This window comes from Scophthalmus maximus, chromosome 3 (assembly GCF_022379125.1).
Source record: "Scophthalmus maximus strain ysfricsl-2021 chromosome 3, ASM2237912v1, whole genome shotgun sequence".
Lineage (NCBI taxonomy): Eukaryota > Metazoa > Chordata > Actinopteri > Pleuronectiformes > Scophthalmidae > Scophthalmus > Scophthalmus maximus.
In genome coordinates, this window is record NC_061517.1 from 16,610,706 (window position 1) to 16,625,929 (window position 15,224).

The window sequence follows — 15,224 nt, forward strand, 5'->3', positions numbered from 1 at the left end:
CGCGCGTTAGTGACGCAAACAGAGCGAGCCGGACGCGAGCCCTTTATCAGAGGCGTGACCAAGGATCATGCGCGTCAACGACTCGGCGAAGGAGGCGTTGAGATGATTGACTCAGAATAGCAATAGTACATCCAAAATAACTGGATTGAGAACAGTTATATTTGATTTAGGGTGTTTATAGCCCATACTTCTCCTTAATAAATTGGGTGTCTTAGATTTACTTCTACCCCCATGTCTTTTCTCCATCTAAACGGCGAACCTTAGATATTACCAGTCGTCACTATTGGCATAGAAGTTATATGTTCTATACAATTTATTTTTTAAATTTTGTCTGAAATTTAATCAATACAAACCAATTTTTATTTCATTTGTTTCCTGAGTTGTTGTACTCTCAATTACTTAAATATAACTTGAAGCTTTTCTGTCACACAGAGAATATACTATTTATATGAAGCTCTTCGAGATGTGTCTATTGGGTTTATACTGAGAACCTAAACCACAAACAGCTGATAGGCCTTTTCACAACAGACAGTTTGATCCGTCACAGTAGGAAGATCATTGGTTATATTCAAGACTTTATTTACACCTGAGCTTTTCCTATTGTGACATGTCAAAGTGTCTTATGTAGCAGGTCTAGATATTACTGACTTCGACCACAACAAGATTGCTCGGAATGGAAAGTGTCTTTGGAATCACTTAACTGTGAACATAAATCTGAATAAAAACATGGTTATAACCATATAAATTCAGTACACCAAATATGAATTTAGAAATACAATTATTCTTTCATAATTCATGTTAGGTTTTGATTTGAATAAAATGTCTGCCCTTTACTTAATTCCTAGTTTGATCTCTTCGTTAAGTTATCACACACGTTCACACCATTTGTATAAGGACATCACTAATGCAATATGATCATGCATTATTATTGTATAATGCTAATTCTACCCTGGCCAAAGTGGGCAGTAGTTGCTCCTCTTGTATGTTCTCCTTTTCCCTTTTTCTTGTCCTGTATCTCTTCCCTTCCTAAAGCTTTGTCTTTTCATTTTTGTATGTCAGTGAAGAAAACCTCAGCTAGCAAAAGTTGCAATGAAAATAAATACATAAATATATATATACTCTCTTTTACTTTTCATGTTTTTGCAAGTTTCATGATTCCTTGACCTTTAGTGATATTGACTCCACCTTAGTCCCACCAGATGGCAGCAGAAACCACGGAATGATAAAATAAACGTTAGAACCAGATATTGACAGAGCGTCTGGCTGTGTTACCTTCTCATTAACAAACTAACAATGATAATATACTGTCCGTTATTTTGACAGGGACCTTCCTGACCCCGTGAAGGCCCCTCTAGTTTCCCACACCGCCCTTTGGGAAAGACTAATGAATTAAAAAGAAACAGCTCTACTACTTGGAGGGCTGCGCGCTTTTTGAAGCAGCTTGCAACCACACCGGGGTTTCCATGCTTCTGCTCCTGATGGGCACAGCCCCAGACTGAGGGTCAGAGGTCAAAGGTTCAGACAAAACATGGCTGTACTTCTGAGGGCTGACCCAGGCAGAGGGGTCAAAGGTACTACAAAACAGAAAATAGTGATCCCACATAGTAACACAAGGAGGGAGAGATGGTAGGGAGAGCTTTAATTAGCTTTATTTTTCCTTGTTAAAATGTGTATTTATATGCATTCGTTACACTTTTACTCAACTGCACACCGTGAAATTAAATTGTGGCCTGCAGCTGAATAAACAAACTGCAGCGTTTCTCCCTTCCATTATCTCCACTTTTCTCCAAGGTCAGTACTTCTTCTGGTGTTCTCTCTGGATCCATATCGCCCTTCCTTTACCCCGAATGATCAAGAATTCACATTCTTCAGGCACACCCATAAACAGATACATGAACACGTAATGGGTTGCAGCCAGCGTGCAGTTGTCAGCTTAATGTCGACTCATGTGTCAGAGAAGCTCCACAGGGAAACACTCGGCACTTGCTGAGTGTTGGAATGTGTTGTGCTGATTTTTTTGTCTTTCTTTTTCCAACACTCACTGTATGTCTTTTAACTTGGGTGAGATTCACTTGTCTGATTCAAGTGCCTCGTTTTAAAGTTTGTAGGGTCTGTTCCAAGTGTTCAAAGTGTGGAAAGAGTTATGTTACTTCAAAGGTAAATGAAAAACACACCATATACTTATTGCTATACATACACACCAACTTATTTATTTGTGTGCAGATATTTGTTGATTTACAATTTTTTTTGATACATCTCTGGTTACTATAACAGTTCAAAGCTATCCCAGGATGCAATTCATCTGTCCTCGTCTGCCCTTAGGGACAGTGGCTGTCCAATTAATTGTGTAATGTCATGTTAGGGAATTTCTAGACAAATAAAGTGTTGTTCTGTGTAGTGGCTGATAATAAATTTGTTTCCTAATCAACTGAAGTGAAGCACACTTCACTTGAACAGCCAAGATGCTCCGATAACATTTTCCCTTTTTTACCTGTATGGAAGTGATGATTGCTTCTGTATCATTGTTCGGTGTCCTGGCTCATGTTAAAACCTTTGAGAAACAGATACATACAGAGAATAAATGCCATAGAACCTCTTTAGTTTCACATCTAGTTTGACAGTCATAACTGGAAAAGGTCTAGGTATGAACAACGATTACTCCCATAGATGTTAAAGTGCCGCCACAGCTTATACAAATAAAAGACCTTTAAAGTATTAAACAGTACAGTAGCAGTATAAAATAGTGCAAAAGCAACATTTCGTTGAAACGAAATAAATCTGGGAAGAAATAACAAAAAATGTTAGCGTGCAGCCACAGATGACAAAAAAAATCAAAACCGTTCGTCTCTATCTTTCACAGTAACAGTACAAACCAACAATACGGAACACGTTGCCAGTGTGAAATGTTGCGAAATTGATGACACTTTCACTAGCTCTGGCTAAAGCTGCACTACCAGAAACCACTTCTTCTTCCAGTGCAGTGCAGTTTTGGAGCTGAGAAGAAGTGATTTCCAGGAAGAGAAAATTGCAGTTTTATCTGCATAGATTGGCATTCCTGATGGCAAATCAATTTCTACTTCAAGTCAGGCAAAAATACCCTCGACAGGTGCATGCCGGTTGTACGAAGAGCACCCGTTTCACCTCTCATCGACGTGACGTCACGCTGAAGCAGGTTAATGTTAGGCCCATGAGATAAATAAGAGAAGTGGTCAATTTAATGCACAAATTGTTATTTTTGGTTTTTGTTTAAGGGGCCACTTATTCTTTTGCTTTTCACGCTTCTGTTGTGTGCCCTGGGATTTAGTCCAGACCACACACACGGGCCGGCAGCCGGGAAAACCCCTGTTCACCAAAGCTCAAGAAAACAAACAAACCCTCCTCCTACGTCAAGGCGGGAATCATTTCTACGGTCTCCCAACACAGACTTGATGCAGAGGCTACGGTTCCTCACGCTGATGTTCTAAAAACAGTGAAGGTTTGTAATTGTGGTTTGGCTGCTGATCAACACGGTCAGCAGTTCCCCTACTTTAAAACCCCTTACTTACAGATTGCTGCAATTTGCTTAAAAGTAATCCTCTTTCTTGATGTCATAACTCAGTCAAATCTGTGCACACTGACATAAACACCCATGCATTTCTGATTCAGTATAACTTACACGGATATTATTGCTGATGGTCAGAGGTAATTGTTGACATATTGGAGAAGGTTCTTCTCGGTAAGGAAGGTTGGATTCAGACACCAGAGGCCACGATTCTCAGGTGAGACACTTTGATACAGCTCTGGGTCAACGTTCGTTCTCAGCACGCCTTTGAGAAGAAAATCTACACTGACAAGGAAGTTCACAGAGTTTATGTAGTGATCCAACACAGATAAAACTTGAAACATAAGGTATAACTGGTTCCTTATATGGACAGAGAACCCAGAGAAAGTATTAGGTTCCTCTAGCAAAGCTTTACATGTCCAATGACCTTGACCTGAACACTAAAATCACAAATTTGCATTAACCAAGCCATGTTAATAATGACATATGTGACCAAATGGACATGAGCAAGATGGGATCATCCATGCAAAATCTCTATAACAATAACTTTAAATATCCATTGTGAATAAAACATTGTATTATGTATGTATATATGTATTATTCTTCAATGTGATCCAATGAAAGCTGGCTGTAAATCCATCGGTAAATTGCAAACAGGAACCGCAAATAGCTAACGTGACAAGGAAATCTTTAATGTTTTAATGAAATCTGCCACTTGGCCAAAATGTAAAGGTTGCTTTCATTGCCAGACTTTTTCTGATATGGGGTTTAATTTGAGAATCATAACTATTCCACATTGTTCTCTCATTTTCAAAGGTGGACCAAGTTCATCTGCTTTGGTACATTGAAAGAATCCTGCAACACAGTTTTAACGTTATCATGGGAACGAGGGACAGGAAGACAGAAAGTTCAACATTATATACATTATAGTATGTTATAGTTTTGTGATTACTATTATTATTCCTGTCAGTTAGTGGAGTGAAGTGAAAATGAAATCTGTGGATTTGCAGTCACTCTGCTCCATCTGGCTTCAAACCTTTATCTCTCTTCAAATGATGACTTACCTGACACGAGCTGTACTGTGATACACACAGATGGAGGAGGTGAGAGGAAGAGAAATGCTGAGATCGAAGAAGGAAGGTGGAAAAGATGAAGAGGGATGGGAAGATGGGGGAAAGAAGACATGAGAAATAGGAACTGAGAGGTACAAGATAAGAGTTATTGCACTGAACTTGTTATTGCCTGTTTATTCTGACACACACACACACACACACACGCACGCATGCACACACGCACACAGACCAATCTTTCTCATCTCCTCACGTACTGTGTCAGTCACAAACACAACTTTCTGGAGATGATTACAGAAGATTGGTCTTGCGTGAGGATTGGAAGAGGAGAGGAGACAAAATGCAAATGTGGCCTGGTTTGTTCACCCCACCCAGTTTGTTCTCTGATCTCAGATATGTGTGATGTGTGCAGGTTTGTGGCTGAGACGATTTGGCAGACAACGCTATTGCGGCATATGTGCGTCGTTTTAATGTATGCCTTGAATTCTGGGAAATTCCAGTAGAGGAGCAGAGTCAGCTTGTAAAGTGTTTCACAGAGGTCAGATAGTTATTGGTGTGACCGGCTGTTGATTATTCTTTATCCTTATTTCAGCATTTATTTTAGTTTCCTTTCAAATATCTAACAAATCTGCAACACATTAAGATAATCAACACAATAATCAATCAATGTCACTGGAGTTGAAAAATATTAGAATTACAGTGTATTCCCTTTGTCTGAAAAAATACAGAAATACAGAAATACATGTGCCACAACATGATCACTGTACACTACAAATATACAAATTAAGTTACTGCAATATAATAGAAAAAAAAAACTGTCACAGGAAACCTGAATATAATATAGTGATGAGAGTTTGTGTTGAAGTATGGGCCTGTTTCAGCAACCCGCCAAAGGCTTCATTTATTTTATTTGCCAACTTTTGCCAATTTTAAGTCACATTTGACAATTGGCAGGTTTTACTTTTGGAACCTGTTTAAACCTCTCATTTCTCATTTCGTTCATTTATCGATGCGAGTCTCAATTAGCCGCAGAAAACAGGTGTAATGTTTTGTTATTTTAAAAGAAATATTATTCTGCCTTTATTCACTGTATTTCTTTTTCAATAAGTTTTCTGTACTGTTCAAATTGTTTCCAGCAATGCCCTAATTCAAATTCCTTTTCCCTTGTTTGTGTGCGTGTGTGAGCGCGTGCGTGCATCAGGATTCTGAATAGCTGTTGTGCTAATGCGACCTCCTGCGCTTTGTCTGGTTTATTTAACAGGGGAAACAACTGAATAATTGTGGTCACAACACACACGCACACACAAAACAGGTGTGCAGGCATTCTCACACAAACACACACACACACACACACACACACACACACACACACACGGAAACACTCATCCATCATTTTGACAATCATTTACTGGTCTCAAACACACACACACACGCAGGCACACACACGCAGGCACGCACACACACGCACACACACACACACACACCAATGCTAATGTTATCCCACTTACACTGTGTTTTCACAAGGCTGTAATGGATGAGTCCATTAGCGTTAAGTAGCGGGTCGGCTATTTTTCACACCCTCGTTTACGTAACTAAAAGTGGACCGGCCCTCTCACAACAGGAAGAGCTTTCAACACATTTATCACTTTACACGATGAAATGTGTGGAAACAAGTTCAACCACTGTTGCATCTCATCCTCCTCCTCCTCCTCCTTTCAGCTCTAACATATTCATAACCAAACGTTTTAGTTTGACAAAATTAAACGGAAGAGAACATAAACATGTTGTTTATTACATTTAATCTATTTTTAAAAAAACCCTGAGAAATATGTTATAAAAGGTAAATAAGGAGGAATATTTTCGCTCTAAAAACAAATGACATTTACTTTCAACATCTGAGTGGTAATTAAGAGTATGTGCTGACAATGAGGCAGAAGTCTGAGAAGAAAGAAGAGATATTGAGTGAATGGGTGTGTTCATGTGTTTGCACTTGCATATCTGTGTGTAACCTTATCATACGTGCATAGATGGGAAAACAGATATGTGTGTGTGTGTGCGTGTGTGTGTGTGTGAGCATGTGTAGGTTGGAATTTGTGTATTTTAGAAGGATGGAGTGTAATTACGGACGGATCTGATTATTTTTCCAGTCTATATTTCATTAAGGGTCTTCCAGGCCTGCTGAAGACATATGGATGAGGTTTAGGAAAGGAGTTCAACGTCGGAGAGAAGGGGGATAAAATAGAGGGTGAGAGAAAATAGTGAGGGAAGAGCACGGAGGAATGTTCGCAGTTTGTTGAGCTTCCTTTCGGTCCTTCCGCCTCTCTTCCAGCCCCTCCCCAAGAACTTAAGCTGGTTTCAGCTGTTAATGGTTATTGGAGATTAGATATGAGACAGTGTTTAGCTGGTAGTTTGTGTATTTAGACTTATTACTTGGCTTCAACTGATAAGGAAAAGAGAGGCAATAGCCAGGGGGGATTGGGACTAGTTTGAGTGTATATATAAGGGTGGATAATGATAGCCAGTGGACAAATTACTTAATTGGATATTAGGAGCGGACGCGGTGGGAATAGTGAGAAACAGATTGACGAGCACAGAGAAGGGAAACAGAGAGGGGGAGAAAAAACTGTCCGTGTTCACATGGAGAGTCCAGATTTTAAAGACCATGTTTTTGTCATCTGTTTAAAGGTGACATATTATGCTCATATTCAGGTTCATACTTTTAATTTGGGTGATCACTTGAAAATGTTAACATGCTCTGATGTTCAGAAAAGGCATCAGTGTTCTCATGCTGCCCATTGCTGGAGCTCGTCTTTTCACCCTCATGCTGTGTCGAAAACGCCTGGATTTCTTTTGGCCCCTCCTCCCGATAAACCCCAGTGTGCTCTGATTGGCCAGCTGGCCCAGCCTGTTGTGATTGGTCAACTTATTTCAAAATGTGTAGGAAATGTCACGCCCCTTCATCAGAAGAGTTGAGTAAATCAGATTACGGGCAGGGTTAAGCCTAGAGAGTCCGACTGTGACATCAGAGTGGGAGAGAAATCAGAACCCGTTGTTCAGAGCCAGGCTGTAGGGTTTAGCCAGCTCACAAAAAAATGACATGGTGGTCTTTTTTCACAGTTTGTCGGCTGGCGGGCTCCACAGATGCATACAATCATGTGAACAAACACTGAAAAAGAGATTTTTGCATAATATGTCCCCTTTAAAGAGACAGGTTCTGGGACAGAGTGTGACCAAAGGCAGCTGGAGTTTGCTGCAGAGTTCACACGGTGAAATGGTGGAAGACCCCGGTAGTGTGAGTTCCTTTGCTTGCCTACATCTTTTTTCCTCTTGTGAGGGATATTTGATTCCATTTAAACATTCACTTTGTTTTCACTCCGGTAACTGCTCCTTTGATGCGTGATTCAAATTCTTACACCAATGTTTATGTTGGGACCTGTTCACTTTTTCAATATTTAACCGAAACCACCATCTTGCCTTCAGTGGCCTACAACCAACAACATGTGGGATGCAGGATGTGAGCCCAGGTCTCTTGTGTCGTTCTACCATCCAACCGCAAACATTTTCCCAACAAATGTATGCTCGGTCTGAGAATGTTCGGATGAGTTGTATACTGTATGGAGCGATGCTTGAGAGCTAGGTCAGGCAGTCAACTCGGGCTGCACCGCTCGATATGCCTCACTCTTCACAATCCTCTGTCATACAAAGCCTCCTTATTTGTCGGTCTACTTAAACTGCAACCCTTACCAATCCTCTTGCCCAATGTCACCTGGGATTGGCACGAGCCCAAGTGATAAGAGCTATAGACAATGGATGGATGGATGGATATATATATTTCCCATCTGTCCCTTTGCCTGTCAGAGCATCAGCATTGATGCTTGTTGTTTCAGCCCCACCGACACCGCAGCATCCACCTGCAGCATCCATCATAATAAAACAGATGCAGATTCAGGAAATTACAGGTTTGCTTTTGGAAATTGGAAGCCATGAATTTCTGGACGACAAGCTGAAAAACATTCCAGGAGCTCATAATTCTTAACAACTCTGTTTGGTATGCATCCTCTCTGCATAGGTGTAGTGGCTGGGAAGAAAAAAAGTCATAAAGAAACTTGGAGAAGGCAAAGTGTAAAGGTGAGTGCAAGGTGAGGAGCGATGGATGGGACAAACTGAGGCCAAAGAAGAAGAAAACGCACAGACAACTACATGGATGTGACCTCGCCGAGGGTGAACTATAGCTACTTTTTGCCACTGGAGGGGTCAAAGTTCAGAGCCTGGCCTTTAGGGAAATGATCATACACCATGTCCTCATGAATCATCTTGGCAACCAATAACTAGGTGTACCCGTGTGTGTGTGTGTGTAGTATTCCCATATGTGCTTATTGGTGTTTGCTTGTGACAGTACGTGCGTATGAGTTTGTGTCCAGTTCCTTACTGATGAATGAAAAGCACTTTCCTTTTGGAGTTCAGAGGTTAAATTCTTGCACTGGAAACATTTAGTCACTCTAACCTCTTTCAGGCACCTGGGAACAGCCCCCCCCCCCCCCCCCCCCCCCCACACACACACAGACACACACAAAAGCAGCAAAAGCTGTGCAGAGCTGCATGCTAACTCACCACCCAGTTGAATACGGCCTGGAAATGGTTAAATCCAGACTGGCTTCAACAAGCGTCCATTCGGAAAATGTCTGAGTGAGCTCATGTGAGAATTTAGGCCGAGCGAGTGTGCACGCTACCCCTTACCTGTTGTTGTTAGTCCTGGCTATGTGTTTCTGTTGGTGTGAACACTTCTGACAATCTCCTGCTGCGTTCATCACATGTGAAAGGCAAACTAGGGACACTATACGGATTTCGTGTCTGAAAACAGCTTGCTTGTCTGCCGGGTGTGGTCTAGCGGTTCTCCTGCTCCTGACAGATCCTTTACGCACCTGAGATTCAGAAGTCAGTCAAAATCACCTGCAGCAGGATGAAAGGCGGGTCCTTCCTTCCTCATTTTGTCAGATCGTTCAGTCACACAGTTTGGTGATGCTACGACCAAATCCTGTCAGTGAATTATTCTTCATGACTTGCTTGTTTGTTTGTTTGTTTGCCTGGTAACTTTAATCAAGTGTGTGCTCCAGCAAACCAAAACCCCAAAAGGGGAAAACTTAATTAAAATTGTTAGAATGTGACCATGTTGTCAACAGAATAATCCTCTTTGTGAGAGTTTAGCGTGCTCTGGTGAGGACACCACTTTTCTGCCTTCTTTCCCTTCAAGTTAAGTGTTAAAAACGTATTGCTGCAGTATAAACACAAATCTCTGACCAGTGTATATAGGTCAAGTTGATGTTTCCATGCAAAGACCGCGAGTCTCTGGGGAATGTCAGGTGGATGAGCCGTCTGATTCCTTAACCCCCACAGTGAAGGCCTTTGTTTCTCAATCTCCATATCATCCCCATCAGTCTGCCAGACACACACACACACACATACACACACACTGTGCCAGGTCATCTTTCACTGCTGGAGATGGTGCGGAGCGAGCGGTCAAAGAGAAGGGTGGGGGTGTTGCTAACTGGTGATGAAAGCGAGACAAGAAAGGTCTTATTAACAAGCATGAGAAGAAGAAAAAAAACAGACAGAAATGTGAATGCCATGGAGGAAAAAGAAAGGAAGGAATAAGAGACAGCAGTCATCCAGACAGGGAGACGGATGGGGAAGAGTGAGTGATGTGAGGGGAGATATCATGTAATTACACTTCTCCTGTCCGTCACCCACAGCCCGACTGTCCTGAACACTCCTTTATCTCAGCCGTCTGCCTCACACGCTCCTCTCCGAACATATCCCATACACCGACCTCTCTACAGCATGCTGCATACTGTACGTTCCACAATTCATCATTTAAAGGTCTCCCAGTCTCCTTCACAACATTTAAGAGGTTATCACTCCAGTCCTTGTTCTCTTTCTTTTGCCCCGACCACGCAGCCTCGCCTAGCGGTCCTGATGAAGTACGACAAGAAAAGACAACAGAAACCAACTCGTGAATTTGTGATTGAGTTTTTACAAACCTGTATGACATCGATCATTTCTAGTGAGCACCGCAGGTTGCACTTGATGCTGAACAGCTTGGAAACGGGCAGTTCACACTTGACAGAGACGATCCTTACTACAGATGAATCTTCCCATCTCTAATCCTGCTTCATTCATCACTCTCAATCTCTTAAACCCCCTCTCTCACCTCAGAGTCTGGGAGGGAGCAGTAAAATATCACGCAACACCGTATTTCACAGGACAACCCGGGGTCCGGCCCTCTGATAAGCTTAGCGCTGTCGCCGTCTCTGCGGTGAAACTGTCCAGGTAGTTTGTGTCTCAGCATCTCGGTTAAACTCACTTGTGTGCTCACATAATGCGGCCTGGTATCTAGGATATATCATAAGTTAACTAAATCTCAATCTGGCGTATGAATGTGAAGAGTTAAAATATCTATATTTTTTTGTCTGTTACTATTTTCCCCCCACTGTAGTGCAGACGGATGGCTGCTGGTCAAACCAGATAACAGGAGAGACAGTTCAGGCTCTGGCCTGTCTGTCTATCTGTCTGTCTGTCTGTCTGTCTGTCTCCACCTGAATCTGTATCTGCTTCTCAGTTAGCGTCTGTTTGTCGCATCTCAAAGAAAGAAAGAAAAAAGTCAGCAGTGCCTGTCTCTGTCGGAGTCTCACATTCCCACATTATTTTCCAACCTGCAGATAATTGATTATGATGTAGTAGAATTCTGAAAGATGTAAAGATGCTTGTTACTGTTTTTTTGTTGTTGCTTCGGCTCAAAACCCCAATGGGACAGACTCTTGGAACTAATTAGTGTCTACTTATAATACTGTCTCCGACTGGACAAACCTTTTTCATTATATACAAAGAACCAAGTCGCTTACCAAGCTTCAGTGAGTCTTGTTGTAGCTTCAGTCTCGGGTGTTTTTGCCACACTCTGCTGAGCTAAGCTCGACCACTGAAGACGTGGGCCTTTTTGTCTGTGTGTGTGTGTGTGTGTGTGTGTGTGTGTGTGTGTGTGTGTGTATGGCTTTGTGTTTTAGCATCCCATGTGTCTACCAGCAGGGGGCCACGGCCATATGTGTGCTCTGCGTCGCTTTGTGCTCCAGGCTGCGGGTCTCCAACTGTCTCATTAACCAAACTTTGGCCGCAGGAGAGAACGCTCGACAAAAGACCAAGGGAGGTAAAGCAGGGAGACAGAGAAGGGAAGTCACAGAGATGGAGAAAGAACAAAGACACAATGAGAGAGGACAGAGAGTGGCGGAAAAGCAGCAAGTGAAAATAGATTGGAGGGATTTTAGCGACATGTGGTTTCTCCCATTGTCTTTGTAATGACCATCACCACGAGTTACTTCAAATCAGGAAGTGATTCTTGGTAGCCAGTCAAAGTCCACCTCTGCCGGAGAGGGCAGGTTGGCTTTGTGACAAGAAAGAGAACAAAAGCACCCTTTTTTTCCCAGATATTGTTACAGCTGTGTTTTTGGAGAAAAAAACGTAGCGGATGTCCCATTTTGTCTTTTCTGCCTCTACCCTCCAGGCCAACAGCTAAATTCTAATGAAATATGGAGAGTTCGTGTTGGGATTTTGCCCAGCCTTTCACATCGGCTAACCTGTGTTTAATTGTGGCTGACATGTATGAGTTGAGGCTAACTAACTTAACGTCTGTTAAAAGTTTACTTGGACCCAGTCCGGTCCAATATGGCAAAGCAACATCACATAGACTTACCTGTGGTGAAGGAACTCCAGTGGAACTGGTGGAAGCCATTACCCGGACAAACGATCATGGCCGAAGTGGTCCAAAGGCTCAGCGGACTGCAGGTAGGCAAGAGTGGAGTTTCTTATCATGCAAAATGTATGTTAAGTATGCAAATCACAAAAAACTGCATATGGAAAACAACCCTCCCCTGAAACCCCTGAAAAAAATGTAGACATGAAGAAAAAAACTGAAGATTTACACATTAAAATGCAAAAATAAAAAAACGTATTAAAAAACCCCCAAGATAATAAGATTGTATTTGTGAAAAATTCAATTCTTCTTTCAATATCAGCACAACTTTGTATTCAATACCAGTGTTCCAATGCCATTGAGTTCAGGTTTTCTTTTCAATGCCAACCCTTAGTGTCACCGTTCAAGCTCCACAATTCTTCTTCAGTCCTGTGGACAGAAACATTATTGTCCTTATAATTAGAGTTTGGACACAGAACCTCTGTACAATCAATGAATCACCAGTTATTACATTTCATCCTTTGGGTGATATGAATGTCTGTACCAAGTTTTATGGCAACCTCTCTAGTAGCTGTTGACACAGTTAACTCAAAACCTCAACCTCGTGCCAGTTCTAGAAACCACCAGTCATTAGGATTCATGGGGAGCATGAATGTCTGGTATAAAAATTGCATGGCAGCCCTTCCAATAGTTGGTGAGATATACTGTATATGTCTGGACCACAGCAGAGGATTTAACCACAGGCCGCCAGACAGATACTGCCATCTTTACAACGATACTAATGGAAAAATAAAGAATTCTGTTTTATGACCTGCCTGCTAAATGCCAACTTTATGATCCAACCTTTCCATTAACCGTGCTGCTGCTATCACTGTGACAGTAAAATTATATAACAATGACAGCCAAATGCAGTAATTTAGAAGTGGTTCATCACACACACACACACACACACACACACGCACACACACACACTCATTTTCATTTCTGAAGTCTATATTATCCGTGTCTAGCGATACGTTTTCAAAGGAATATTTGATAATTTTCCATACTCAGAAACATAAGTCTATCGCCAGGTTCTTTTCTCCTGTATTTACTGATGTGTTACACATGTTTCTGCATCTGGACTTACAGATACTCATACTTGTCATCACAGAAGTACAAATTAACTTTTTCTCTAACTCTGGCCCTCTCGCCTTATTTTTCCCTGTGTGGTGTCTGACGGATGTGGCGTAGAGGTGTCTTGTCAATAGAAATGAAATTGCATTCTCCCCCGACCTCCGCTGCATCAGTTTTGACCATTCTACTTAGAATTTTTCTCTCATGAGTAACTTTACACATGGACGTGCACTACAAAATGTCTCTTTCTGTCTATTTCTTCGTAGGCAGAAGGGAGAGGAGGGAGGAGGGAGGAGAGAGGATGGGGATTAGTAAGAGGTGAGTCAGGTTGTAAGGATGGTGAGGGTTCAACAAACTGCATGGGTAATGAAAAAACATGGAGGAGAGCAGAGAACAGGTGCCGACCATGTGTTCACATGCAAAGTCAGAGGCACGCACGCGCGCACACGCACGCACGCACGCACGCACGCACGCACGCACGCACGCACGCACGCACGCACGCACGCACGCACGCACGCACGCACACACACACACACACACACACACACACACACACACACACACACACACACACACACACACACACACACACACATCACTGACACTCCCATGCACACACTCTAGGACAAAACGCAGCACAGGTCTGCTGGGTCATGTGTGTGTGTGTCTGTCATTTTTTATGTTTGCATTGTGTGTATGTGGATCTCACGAGTGGCGATGCGTGACGGAGTGAGATTGAAGAGGTTCTAAATTCCAACATTTCTATGGGGAGTCTTTTCAATTATTTACCTTCCCTGCTCTGTGCTTTTATTCTGAAACACACAACGCACACGTGCACGCACGCACGCACGGACGCACACACACACACACACACACACACACACACACACACACACGCACGTTCACACAAAGAAAAGTTCAGGTCTGGAAACACAGCTGTGTAGGTCAGAAAATACGTGTGCCCATAATGGATTTGTCTTCGTTTTAGGGTCAGAGGAGATGAACCCCACCTTTTCAGCTATGACACTCGGGCCCATCACTAGGAGACATGCAGAGAAACACACACACACACACACATACATACACACACACTCACTCACAGACATAAACAGAGACAAGACACAATGTGATGCCGGGGATCCTTCACTGGTCCAATGGTGATTTCTTTTTTAGGTAATTTACTAATGGAAGGGGTGAGCCTAAGTTGGGCAGACAGAAGAGAGGAGATAGACTTGGTCTCAACACACCCACTTGTTCGCCGTGAATTTTTGGGCCATTTTCCGGCGCTTAGGGGCTCAGTCTGATATTTTTCAGAATTTTGACTAGGGGGTTGGCAGGAAATGTTCCGGAAAATGTCTGGAGCAACATTTGCGTGCGTTTGCGTTCTCACATACTGCACGTCTCCACTGAGAAACAAAATGTCAAATGTCAAATATCCTAAACATGGTTTTATATAATCTCAGCTCGAAAAAGAAACTTGTTCCTCATGCCCTGTGGCCAATCCACCTCTGGAAGTATGCAGGGTGATGTACTGAAAACAGGCGCAGGACCAATGGATTATTTTCAAATCACTGATTACAAAGGTAGAAATAACTGTATTTGTCAGGACCACTATAGTCAAAATGAAGTCATCAATATTCACATTAGTTATATTTGACGGTTCTGGGACCTCCCTGCCATTCCATGAGCCTTCGTAGAAGAGGATCCGCTGAGCCGTCAGCGGGTGTGGGCTGGCACAGATATCTTACCTCAAATT

General features: G+C 42.4%; 1 long non-coding RNA gene across 1 annotated transcript; it reads right to left on the reverse strand.

The window, feature by feature from the left end:
- Positions 1–2,262: 2,262 nt before the first annotated feature.
- LOC118317150 lies at positions 2,263–12,485 on the reverse strand. The gene is made up of 3 exons (XR_004795358.1): positions 12,353–12,485; positions 3,656–3,821; positions 2,263–2,551 (listed from the first exon to the last, which is right to left on the reverse strand). It is a non-coding gene; the product is annotated as an uncharacterized LOC118317150 (long non-coding RNA).
- Between the last annotated feature and the right edge of the window lie 2,739 nt (positions 12,486–15,224).